General features: G+C 38.3%; 1 protein-coding gene across 7 annotated transcripts in view; it reads left to right on the top strand.

Moving 5' to 3' along the window:
- Window positions 1–83: 83 nt before the first annotated feature.
- RABGAP1L (RAB GTPase activating protein 1 like) overlaps window positions 84–12966 on the top strand; it is a 266858-nt gene continuing 253975 nt past the window's right edge. For 3 of the 7 annotated variants that reach the window (XM_082312703.1, XM_082312693.1, XM_082312704.1), the window contains exon 1: window positions 84–231. The gene's annotated coding sequence lies outside the window, so the exon portion shown is untranslated. The other 4 variants (XM_082312699.1, XM_082312698.1, XM_082312700.1 and 1 more) reach the window with 4 other exon arrangements.

Here is a 12966-nt window from a genome sequence, read left to right as displayed (position 1 = left end):
CGCCGTGTCGGCGGGGGGGGGGGGGGAGGGGAGCGGTGCGCGCGTGCGCCCCCGCCCGCTCCGCCATCCACCCGCCGCCGGAATGTGGACGGCGCTGGCCCGGCCCTGAGGCGGCTGCGAGGCCAGCCGAGCCCTTCTCGCCCGGCCTCCCGCTGCCCTGCGCAGAGAGCTGGCGGCGGCGGACGGGCTGGAGGCGGCGGCAGCGCGGGGAGGACGGCTCGGCTGCCGGCGGTGAGAGAGGGGGGCGCTGCCTCGGGCCTCCTTCGCCGGGTCGAGGCGGGGGGGTGTGGGGGTCTCGTGAGGGGCGGAGGCGGGAAGCGTCGTCGCTCCCTCAGGAGAACCGGCGGGGAGGGAGAAAGGCTCCGGTCCGCCCCTCCCCCCCGCCCCGTGTCACGGGGTGACAGTGCCCAGTGACCTGAGGTGGCTTCCTGCTCCGGCGGGCCCTGCCGCCAGAGCTGCCGCCGCCGGGCCGGCTGCGCGGCCCCGGGAGCCGCCGGCTGCCTGCCCCGGCCCCCCTCCCGCCGGCGGCGGAGGAAGGAGGCGGCACGAGGTGCGTGGCTGTTCGGGGATGGTGCCGCTTCCTCGCGTTTTCTGGTGTTTGTGTTGGGGGGGAGCTCCCCGCGCGCAGCTGGGCGCCGGGGTGATGCCCCTTCGGGAGGAGCGGAGCTGGAGGAAAGTGGGGGATTTAAAAAATGAAGTTGTGTTCGTGGTGAGGGAAGGGAGAGGGTTGTGGGAAGCGTTCATCTCCCTTCCTCCTCCTCCTCAGGAAAAGTGAAGTCACTTCCCAAGAGCCAAAACTAGCAAACTACTGTCCTAAATCTGTGCCGTCTACATGGCTCAGATTCGTCCACGTTTTGGTTTTTTGTGGGTTTGGGGTTTTTTTGTGGTTTTTTTTTAATTCTGTTTTTTAAAATTTATTTTTCCAAGCCCCCTTCCACAGTTAGGCCCTCCTTAACTGTGATCCGGTATAAAAATCCTTGTCTTTAGATAGAGTACTTCAAAACCTGCTGAAACCATCTGAAGTGGGTATGGCACTCTGAATGAAATGGACTTGGCCACTCTGCTCATTTGTAAGTTTCTGAAGTGTGGCATGTACTTTGCTCTTGGTGTCATTCTTTCAAAGCTGTGTTGTTAAGATTGCTTGTTTTTGATAGTGTTGTAAACAAATCATAACATCGTATTTCATAGCTGCATGCATGTATGCATCTGTTCTTTTGCACAAGAGGGGAAAAAAAAGATTTAAAGTGTCAACTCTTTTTAAAACAGAAACAAATCCAGCAACAAATAAGAAATAGCTTGCTTAGGTAAGCGTTGCTTTTCTCTTTCACTGTCAAGCTGTAGCCTCACAACCATGTTGGTGACTTTTGCAAATAAAACTTTGGAGAAGGGCAACTGTCCTTTCTGTCTCCAAAGAGAGATCTTGGTGATGTTACAGGCAACGTTTTCTTATCCCTTTAAATTAAGGAAAGGTACCATGGCTTTGTTTGACCGAATCTCTGTGATATAGGCCAAAATCCTGAGTGCCCGTTGGACCAACTCATGCTCCAGATCTTATGAAGATTTACTGAGGATATAAGATTTTTTTTCTGCAAGTTATGCCGGTGTCTAGGTTTTAAGTAGGATTGTAGCCAATAGTGTTTATGTGGGTTATATGGTATTAATGATACTAATTAAGAGGTTAGTTTGCAGTTTAAACTTGAAGGGACTACAGTTACACACAGTAAGCACAAATTGACTCCAGTGTTGTAAGAATTGAAGCTAAATTGGAGCATTATCGGAAGTACTCTGCAGTGTTTTCTTTAAGATGGTTACAGTGAAATGTATTGTTTGGTTAAAAATAGCATTTGGTCCTTTAAACAGTGATTCACAGATTAAGATTTGGTATCATTAGTAAGGGGATTGCGAAAAGATCCAGGGCATAATGTGGCCTTCTGTGGAAACAAAGTTCGTGGTGCATACTTCCTAGCATTTGAAGACAGTCTGAGTAGTGGCTGCTCCTTCCCTTGTGTCATCAATGGGACTTCCACAGCCAGGAAGTGAGTTGAGAGAACTAATTGGGTCAAAAAGTAGTACTTTTATTTCTTTTTTTTTTTCCTCCCTGAGCTACGTTTTGGTGAGAACAACTTCCTCAATCAGCTCACTTGCCTGGTCATATGGACATTATCTCAAACCAGAGGAGGAAGAAGTGTGTTGGTAGGGAGGAGGGCATAACTGCAGTCTTGATACGGTCACAGAAGTTGTGATGGGTGATGCACTTATCTGGGTTGTGATTTTATGGTCGGTAAGTTAGTGTAAGAAGGCGCTACCTCTAAAAGAAGCTGCCCTCTGTTTTGATTGGCTTATGCCACTTGTGGTGAAGGTAGCAAATGATACTAAAGGTGGTAGGAGCTCTTTTTTTTTTTTTTTTTTTCTGTTGGTACTGCCTTACGTTGATTATGAAGCCATGGAGTCATTTGTCTTTTTTATTTACTTTTGGCAACATTAAATGGACTGCTGCTTTTTAAGAGCCACTTCTATGTCTCTGTTTTTCTTCCATGTGTCCACGGAAGTAGCTGTGTTTTTTTCCTGCTCTCTCCTTTGCATATCCTTTCTTCTCTCTAAACTTTTTGCTGATTCCTTAATTTCAGGGAACGATCTGTGCGTTGTTAGATAGGGGCTTTTTGTAAATTTATTTGGCTCTAATTTAAAAATAATCAGTTGTATATTGTTATTACCTCTGCTATAATTGGAAGGCTATTTCAAACTTGACTGACCTTAGTAATTACACACCTTCTGATTTCCGGTCTGGATTAATTTGTCATTGGATTATACCTGTTTTATGTACCCAATGGACTGATATGTTATATTGGCACTTTTGATCTTGGTATCAAAACCAGCAGCACTTTTAAGCAAATGGATGCAAAAATATGTCCACGTGCAACACTGAACGTTTCTTTTCTCTTTTGACCGCTAGCTATATTCATCTTTCCTGTAATAACTCTCAGTTTCTCCCCATGAATTTTAATTTCAACCTTCTAAGTGAATATTAAAATGCATGTTTCAAGTATTAACACTGAGCTTCAATAGAGGTGTCCTTTTAATGGAGATTAAGATGTTTTCAAGTATATTTTAATAAGATGTGTTTTTTGAAATTCATACCTTTGGCAGTTTGTTCCAGCCTCGATCTTACTCTGTTGTACTGGTACAGCTATTAAAGGAGCCATTATTGTAACCCAGATTGCTGAAGGGGTTCTTTCTCCTTTGACAGAGTCATCGTTCATAAGCAAAGCCTGACATATTTGAAAAGAGTTTGAAATTGATTTATTTCCCCTTTTTCTGTATTCTTAACTTCAAAAGGAAATAAAACCTATGCATAGATTATTAGAAAATACGTCCATGGTTTTTAGGGTGTTTACTTAATTTTGATATCAGAAATATTCCAAGAGGGGACTTTGTGAAGCTGAAAGAGAAAAAGTAGTTAGTTTGATGCGTGTGTATGTGTGACTGTTTGTAAACAGTACCTAAATAAATAAATTGGTTTCCAAAACCTGCTTAGTTAAATAGATTACTTTGAAAGATCAGTAACGCCCTTGTGGAAAACCTCTACTATATTGTTTCTTTGTTGTGATGTTTCTTGTTCTTTGGAAAGAATAGCAGGGGCAAGGGTCTTTCTAGTGTTTTTAAGTGAACAGAGGAAAAATTAGTTTTTGCCACAAAGTGAGATGAGTCACAGCCCTCTGCTTTCTGACTCTCGTTGTCCCTGAAACACGCATCAGGATATCAAAGAAGGTGTGGGGATTTTTTAGATCAAGTAAGCTTAAAAGGGTAAAACTGTTCTGATGCTAAAAACTGATGTTCCCTAGTTATGGGGGAAGAAGTTCTAAGGGCAAGTAGATAAGAGATGTTTACATTTTTGTGTACCACATTGGATGCATGCTTACTATATGTACAGGACAACTGAAATTTTTTAATATATGATTAGGAGTAATAAACTTGACACAAAAATTGATGAATGAAAGTTTGTGAAATAGAATCATAGCCAGATGAAATAATAAATTAATGAAATAGTATCATTTAGGTGGGAATGGGCCTCTGGAGGCCATGTAATGCTTCTGTCTTCTGTGTGCTTCTGAAGCTGAGATCAAAACTGTTTCATTTTACCCTTTCATATCTAGAAATGTGAAAACTTTGAAAAGAAATTTTTTGAAGTCTTGGTTAATAAATGATTCTAACCTCAGTGTGGATGTAGTGCTTAGGGACATGGTTTAGAGGTGGACCAGGCAGTTAGGTTAACAGGTTGGACTCGATCTCAGAGGTCCTTTCCAACCTTAATGATTCTATGATTCTATGAAATATTTGAATGAAAGATGTCAGTTCCTCCTAAGCAAGCACTAAGTGTTGCCAGGCTCTTGTGATAAGGGTGTTAAGTCCTGTCTAAAATGTAGAGTGCAACTTTTACTGTGGTGTCAAGGAGACAAAACAATGAGAAAAATGAACCACACCTTCTTTTATTTTTTTTTCCTCCCCACAACTAAAATAATTAACTCCAGGTAGAAATTTACAGCTTCATTGTATGCCATTCCCATTTTTGTGCATTGTAGGTAAAAAGGAAATGTTGATATTTAGCAGCAAGATGGTTGAATAAATACTTAACTTAATGCAGTCTGTACGTAAGTACTTTCAGTTGGAAATAATTTTATGTTTTTCTGTTGATGCCTAAATACATTTTAGAAATCATTGGAATAAACCAAAATTTTGGAAGTGGAACCATTTTAAATGACTAGTGGGGGATCATTTGTTTCATGCATTTATTCAACCCCTCAGTTGTAATCTTTGAGTTTTGTTTTTCTCAGTTATTCAAGAAAAATAAGGGGGAAAGTTGTTGAGCCATAGCCTGTGCAAACAGTTTGAGACAAAGTTCTTAGTCGGTTTAAACTCTCTGCATGTGCTTGACATTGCCTGCAGTTTCTTAACTGGTATAAGTGTTGTGATTTGTGCTGATGTATTTTTGTTGACTTAGCGGTCCCAAGATAAAGCCTGGGTTATAGGTTCAGGTATGTCAGTTGCTGGTCTGACTTTTCTGTCTGGGTAGGTCTTTGGTGTCCGTTTGGACTAGAAATACGTTTTTTAGCATGGTTGGGAGCTCTGAGTTGATTTCTAGTGTAGTGGAGAGGTATTTGAGTGGAGTTACATTTCTATGCAAAACGATGCTCAATAACGGCTGTAGTTAATGGTGAAATTGCAGTCTGCACATTTGCCTTTCGAATGTTATCTTTCATTTTACATTAGGCTGCTGGCAAACTCTTAAGTAGTGAAGCTCATTACTAATGATGGTGGGTAACTCCCTGGCTTAATTGCTCAAACTCTTGGTATCTCCCATATGACTTCTAAATAGGAATGAAAAGCTCAAAGGATAGAAAAAAGAAAAGTGAAAGGTATTTTTAAGAACCAGTAAGTTGTCAGTTAGAACAGGATTTCAATCAGTGACTGAATCTAAGAGTAGATCTTGAAGGCCATTTGCTAAGTGGCTGAGTATGATTTCCACATTACTGTTGGGCTTAGAAGTGAACTATCTTGCGTGGAATGGACGTGAGTGTAAGTGACAACAAAGTCTTTTCTCAGTACTTGCTATAAAACTTGTGTAGTAGTAATCCTTTTAGTGTAAGGAATCAGCTTTGAGTAACTTACCGTTCGTGACCAATCCCTGGTCCTTTCTTGCAGGCAAATACAGTTGTTAGAATGTCTCTTACATTATATAAAAATATATATATATATTTTTTTTTTTTAATTCTTTCCTTACCAAAACTTCTATATGGCAAGTTTTGTATTGCAAGATGTAAAAGTAGAATTTTCCAGAGGACAGTTACTTAGTAGTTATGGAATAGTCTTAAAACTATACTTCTTGTCAGTGAATAAGTGATTCTTAAACCCCTGTACTTTCAGGGTGCTGAAGGAAGTTAAGTAGCTGTGCTTTCAATTCAAGTATAGCTGACCTTTCTGGTTAGGTCATGTCCGTTGTATGTACCTTAAGACACACCACCAGATTTTTTTTTTTTTTTGGGGTAGGAAGCGTATTCCAGGTGTTGATCTGTTGCAGTTCTCCATGCATTTGATAGGCAAACCTTATTTTTCCTATTGGAAAGATAGAGTGAGAGTTAAGGCTTTGTCTGAGAATCTTATTCTAAGGATTGACTTTTAGTGTGAACTAATTGTTTAGTTAATTTTGATAATCTTCACTACTATTTAGGGAAACAGATCCTTTTATTTTAAAGGTTTCTGTCTTAACTAGAAATGCACCATTACGCCCTCCCCAGCAATGTTTTCTTTAAAAAGTAGTTACGTTGAAATACACTGCTTTTCTATTCAGTGCAATTACTCATGTAGTGTTAGGGCCTTACAGTGATATAATAGTGGCATGTCTCCAGGTATTTTTGAGTGTTTTGATTGTAAATACTATAGCAATATGCACTTTCTGAAATTTCTCCAGTGGAAAGCAGTTGCAAGTAATTCAATTTAGATATATTGCCTTGATTACTGCACTTCGCAGAGATCTAGAGTCTTGTAATCTACTATTTCAGCATAATAAGTGAGATCGTTCTAATTTGTGCTTCTATTGTGTATGCAAACTATTACTGTGTTTTTTCTGAAATTAGACAAAATGATTTTGCTGAGATTCACAGATTTGTTCCAATACACATATTTGTTACAAATACATTACAATAAAAAAGTATGTATGTTAATTTTTTCTCTTCGCTGTCTCTTTATTCCCCTCCCAAAGTTTTAACTTAGGATGAAGGCTTTGCTATACCTTTTCAGTTCTCAGGCCTTTGCAGGCAAATCAATGTGAAAATAAAATGCAAATAATCTTAATCTCATGCATTGTCTTTGTGTGTGCGTATTTAGATACAAAATACAAGATCCAGAATTTTAATTTAGAAGTAGATAGAGAAATTCTGGCTGGCTAAACTGGCTAAACTTTTAAAATAAGCTTGCAAAAATAATTTGGAGTTTTTTTCTTTGTACTTAAATAAGGTACTGGTATATTGCCCTTTATTAAGAGTTTGAATGCTGCAAACTGATATTTTTTCATAGGGACCTGATTTTTTTTTTTTTTTTTTTTTTTTTAAGATGCTACTGAGAAACAAATAGTAGATTATATGATTTGGACTGAGCCGTCTGAAATGCATATGGCAGAAAAAGGATTCCCCCCCCCCCCCCCCCCCCATTCTGTGAACCTTTTGTTTTATTTTGTTCCCCTGGTGTATAGTTTTGTTATTTCCTGTTACTTTGAAGAGAACTCTCACAAGTAGATTCTTGGTTGCGGTGCTGTATAAGCAATGGCTGTCCCCAGTCCTAGCTGCTTGGTTTTGTCTGTGTTCTGTGCATTTATTGTGCTAACACAGGTGCTTGTGTAGTCAAGTGTTGAACTGGCTGAAGAAAAGCTCTAATCCTCCTTTCTTTCTCTGGGGTTAGTTGTCAGTCACTTAAGCTGCCCAGGCTCTTTCAGTGTGTGATGGCCCAGATACTTGTGCAATCTTAGCAGAGAAGGTGGGAAGAGTTGCGGCTGCTTAGGCAGTTCTTCATCTCCTGCATCTCCAAGATATTACTGAAATATCTGTAGCTTGTAAGTATCAACATTTTCAGCTTGGATTTAAGTGTCTGTGAGCACTGGAGTACAAAATAGCAATAGAGTTGAAAGAGAACTTTTTGTATGTGCCAGCAGTTGGTCTGGGAGTAAAACTTGCATTGGAACGCAGGTCAGGTGGTGCAGTGAAGACTAGCCCTTGGAGATACTAGTCCTTTCTGTTCATGTAGACAGTTTGTATTTGGTCATAGATGTACACTTCTCTGATGAAAAGGTATTTTTATTTCTGTTATACTTGATCCTAATTGCTATTAGTTAGTGTTGGCAGTATAAACTTCCAAGAAATTGGGAACTGCTAGCTAGATTTCTTCTTGGAGAAAACTGTTCAACGATTTTGGGGAAACAAGAGTAAGGAATGAAAATGACTAAGGGCACTGTAGAAAAGTCAGTAACTGATTTTTACATTGTTTTGAATGTTAATTGTTACTGTTTATTGCTATAGGGATGTATAAAAACTGTGAGGAGAGAGGGGAAAGAGTTGATCAAAATGTCCAAGAAAATACTTGGTCAAGCCCCAAAAGATTAACGTGAGCTGGAAGTTCTCCATAGTTGTTGTGACTGCTATATTTGCCTTTGACCCTTATAGCTTCCCTTCTCTGATTCTTCTTTTCTTTCATCATATTGAGACATCGGAAAGTGAGACTGATTATAAAGGGGTCAGGCTGAAGTGTAGGTTATTACCTAGCTTTTGATAGTAGCCAGAGAAATCAAAGGTTATAATAAGACAAATACAAGTGATCCTTCTTCCAGCATACTCTCCCATTTTCTCTCCCTGGCCTCTGTGATTCTCCTTTTTGTTCTTTCCCGTAGTAAGTGAACTCCTGGGGTCTTACTGTGGAGTATGGAAAAAGCAGTTGCGTTATTCTGCACATTTCCCAGAAAATTCCTGGGAGGTGCCATAATAACATTACATTCTTACACTGTGTAAATGTGCAGTTAGTATCATCTCTTTGCTGGGGCTTCTGAACAGATGACACTTGATTTTGCATGGACAGGGCTTGGATGCTTTGTTGGGCTTGTTGAAGACTCAGCTTTGACTTGGATGTGTGATGGAATGCTGGTGCTTATCTAGGTTGCATTTCATATTTTGGGTTTGGATTCCTTGTATTGTAAACGGTTTACTTCTTGCATCGGTTTTTCCCTGGTGGTGCCAGCGTTACCGATTCTAACACTTTGGCTCTGAGGTTGTTCGTGGCAGCCCACCTGTGTTAGTTGCAATCTCTCAACTGTGTGTTTGTCATTTTGCGAGCTTGTACTGTGTTTAGGGACTTCAGAACTTAACGCTCTCCCATAACGGAGATCAAGGTAGTATACTGAAAATACTGTTGTGGAAAGTGTATGCTTATAACTACTTAGTAGAACATGACCCTTCATACTTCTTCCCATTTCTGTGAATTTTATATTTTAGATTAGTTGCCTGTAACTTCCTCCCTTTGTTTCCAGAAGTAAAAATGTTTTGTGGAAGTATTTAGAATGTAAACGTTGATCAAAAGCTTTCATATCTGCATTTAATGCCAACCATGTGTCACTTGTGTTGAAACCAATAGTAAAGCAGGCTTCTGTTTGGGAAGCTATCTTAAACTTTGAGAGATAGAGGCTGTGATTTAAAAAAAAGAAAAAAGGTATAGCAATTGCAGATACAGCTTTTTAGCTTCTCCGGATTTCTTGTTTTATGCAAGCAGGTGAATTTATCAAATTAGAAATATGATACAACACTTAAAAGTCAAGCTACTCTGGATAACGTGTCTCAACAGACAAATACTGGTTTTATTCATGGTTGTTGGGTAATTAATGGGAGTTCTGTCATAGCTTTTTGCAAGATTTTTGCAGTTATACTTAGTGATGATATAAGCAACTGTATTGTGTTATTTTAGATACCTTTTCCCCAGCAAGAGCTTATTTTGTAATTTTTATAGAATGGTCTAGATTAGCCTGAGGCTTACACCAAATATAATTAATGAGAGTCATTCAATTTAATAAAAAAGGTGCATAAGATCTAGATAATGGTGATCTGGCCAAGAGGCTAAGTTTGTTTATTTAAAAAAAAAAAAAAATTGAGCTTTTTTTCTTTGAGCCCAGTGAGAGTTTCACCATAAGAAAGATGTAAAAAGTCTTTTTGTCATGATGTTTTTAACATAGAATTTAAAGCAATTCTACTTACCAGATTTGATTACTGGAAAAAAGCTGCAAAAACAAACCAAAAACTTTCTTTGGCAGCCCCAGATTAATTTGTCTATTGAAAACCTTTCTTTCTTGCAATCATAGGTTAAAGGTGGCTTTTTGTGAGTCTCTTCTGTAACACCTTGAGATGTACTTGTTCGTTGTTTCAAGGAATTTTTAAAACAAGGATGTAAAATAGAGTGATCAAAAGATCATGCCTGTCTTTTGGTTACGTGGGGTTTAATTTTTTTTTAAAGTTATTTATTTCTTTAATCCTTTAGGAGGAATAATAAATTCTGATCATTATGGATGTCTGGGATGAAAAAAAGAGAAATTGTGTCTTGGAAAAAGGGCATGCGTGTTCTTTCTCTTTCCCATTCCCCTTTTCAGGCACTCTGTGGAGGAAATACTGAGCTTAAGAAATTCTTAAGCTTTCCAGGGCTTGGTATGAAAAATGTTCTGGAAGGGAACATTATGCATAGCATCTTCTGAAAATCAAGGTAGCATGCAATCTGCCAGTGTGAAATTATATATACACATACACACACACACCGTTCTTGGGTTAGAATTTGAAAGTAACTTCAAGTAATGCAATAGAATAATCTTTCTTCGTGTGAATCCCCCTCCCCCCATTACTTGATCATACAGCTTTGAAGGATGCTTCCTTTAGGTGAGGTTTTTTTTTTTTTATGAGAATTATAAAATATTCTTAATAGTTTATTAACTGAATGAACAGGCTTTTGTATAGCGGTTAGTTGATTTTTTTCATACTATCTTTCCAAGCAGTAGTTCTTCCTTGAATTACAGAATGGATTTGGAATAATTTGATTAGTGAAGTTGACCACACAGAGCAATCTTCTCAAAGAACACACTGTCATAAAAAAAAAAAAAAAGGTCTGTTTCAATTAAGGAAGATACGCATTATTCCTTGGTATGTGTCTTTTAGAAACTTTCATATACACATCTCATACCAGTTCGTAGAAAACTTTAGGTACTTTTGGAAAACTTTAAAAGTGATCTGCATGTTGAGGCCAAACCTTGTTTTTCTCCTCTTGATCAATGACATGAGCAAATTGTTTTGATTCTTCGGACTTTAAATGGAAAAAGCAGAAAGTGCAGGAAAGCCTTTTTTAAAATTTTTTACTCTAATGTGATTAGGTGGGATAGAGTGGTGTATTAGTACCAGGTATATCTGATTACATGCTGACCTGTTCTTACCAATGGAAGATAATTTTTTCTATTAAGGAAACAGTTTTATTTATGGATTTCCATTCTCCATTTTCTAAAACCTGTCAAGGCCTTTGAAATAAGCAACAAAGATGCATTGCAGAATATATTTATAAAAACTTGCCCTAGGAATGTGGAATGCCAGCAGATTAGTTCTGGCACGCAGAGGGTGTTAAGAATTTATTGGTCAAATAAAAATTAGAATGCTAGTTGAACCACTACAGTTCATCATGCATAGGACTAAGAGAGGCAATAGTTAAAAAGAGGGTCATTTGGTGTGGCTTTTAATTGTCATGTACACCTTTCTATATTTCTCAATTTCAAGCAGTTAACTTTCAGGAGGTTTCACTTTCAGTTAATTTTGGTCTTTAAAATAACTGTGATTTCTCTCTCCATCTTTTCATATTAATCTAAATATTTAAATTTTCAAGTGACAATTTAAGAACTTAGCTTGGATCCTAAAGGGTTTTAAGTGTATAACACATGTCTAAGTATTTATTTTTAACAAGAAGCTTGGGTTTGTTTCATATTATAAAGGAAACGTTTTTCTTCCATATAAAGTATTGGGTGCACTGTTGAAACTGTACAGTTTCGATACAAAAGCAGTAGAAGTCTAGATGGCTGTCAAATCAAAGCTCATAGTCCTTGTGATTTTGGAAAATCTATAACTGAATAATACAAAAAAAAGTCTGGTGTGGTTATTCATTTACAACTCATGATTGCCTTTGACAACTACTAGAATGAAAGACTTAAGATTAAGAAAAATATCTAAAGAAAATGAGATTAGAAGAGAGCATGAAACATTGTCTAGTCCATCCCCCAGTGCAGTGCTGGACTGACTACAGTTTAACAGTTTTTTGAGAAATACTATGAGAAATAGCAATCTCATTGTGGTTGGTAGTATAAAGGTAGCTTCTGTGGTTAAGAACAAAACATTGTGATTTCAAGTTAAATCTGCAAAACCTAATATTCCCAAAATGCATGTTTCAAATCTCAAGATAACAATTGTCATAACTTAAAATTCTGTCTTTGAGGAGCAAGGATTTTACTAACTCTGAAGGTAGTCAGTGCCAGGCAATGAATCAAGATTTCTTGTGTGTTTCACTGATGTCGGAAGTGACACTTTGTAAGGCACTTGTTTGGCAAGGAGAAAGATTGGCACCCCAGGTCACTACTGCAGTGTATCATACTGCTCTTCCATATGGTCTCTTTTGCTTTGCATCGTGTAATTCTTACTGGAAATAATAGCTTGTAGAGAAAATACCTGGTTGAAACATTCAATATATTTAATGCGGAGAGGTTGTTTCATTGGCTAAATGAGACCAACACTGTTGTTTTTACTATTAAGGAATAAACCATGAAATAATCTCTTTAAAACAATGATTGTCTTATGCTACTGCTTTCCTATGGAATATAGGTCATTATATTTTTGAGAGAGTGGTCGTACAGTTCAGTAAATTGGCTGGTGCTTGGTTTTCAGTTTCAATTTGAATGCTGCCTGCAAGCACCATGTAGCAATGGAAAAAAAAAAGAAAGCCAAGTTTGTCAAACTCCAGCTATGAAAAATTGGATACTCTTTATTGCTACTTTATATTTTCCAAAGTTAAAAATTAATTACTGGCTCAAGGAGCTGTAGTGTTAGTGCGTAGTTGATGGCAGGGATTTGGTGTGAAGGTGTACTAGAGTTGCTTAATTTGCATTGTTTGCTTTATCCTCAAGGCAGAATGAGCTACTGTGCTTAAGCTAGTTGTTTGAAATTCTGGTAGGCTACTGAGTAAACCTGTTTGCCAGAATTTGACATATAGGTGTGATTATTTGTGGTTTTGTTTTTTTTTTTTTTTTTTTTTTTTAAATAAGACACACATGAAGACTGATAACATCTCCAGAGTAGCAGAAGCCTTCTTATTTACACTTATTTCTAAGTTGTATTTTTTGGAAGGGGATAGGGAGGAGAA

This window comes from Platalea leucorodia (assembly GCF_965183815.1).
Source record: "Platalea leucorodia genome assembly, chromosome: 5".
Classification (NCBI taxonomy): Eukaryota; Metazoa; Chordata; class Aves; order Pelecaniformes; family Threskiornithidae; genus Platalea; species Platalea leucorodia.
The sequence above is the reverse complement of the archived record's forward strand: the minus strand, read 5'-3'. Positions and strand labels throughout refer to the sequence as shown.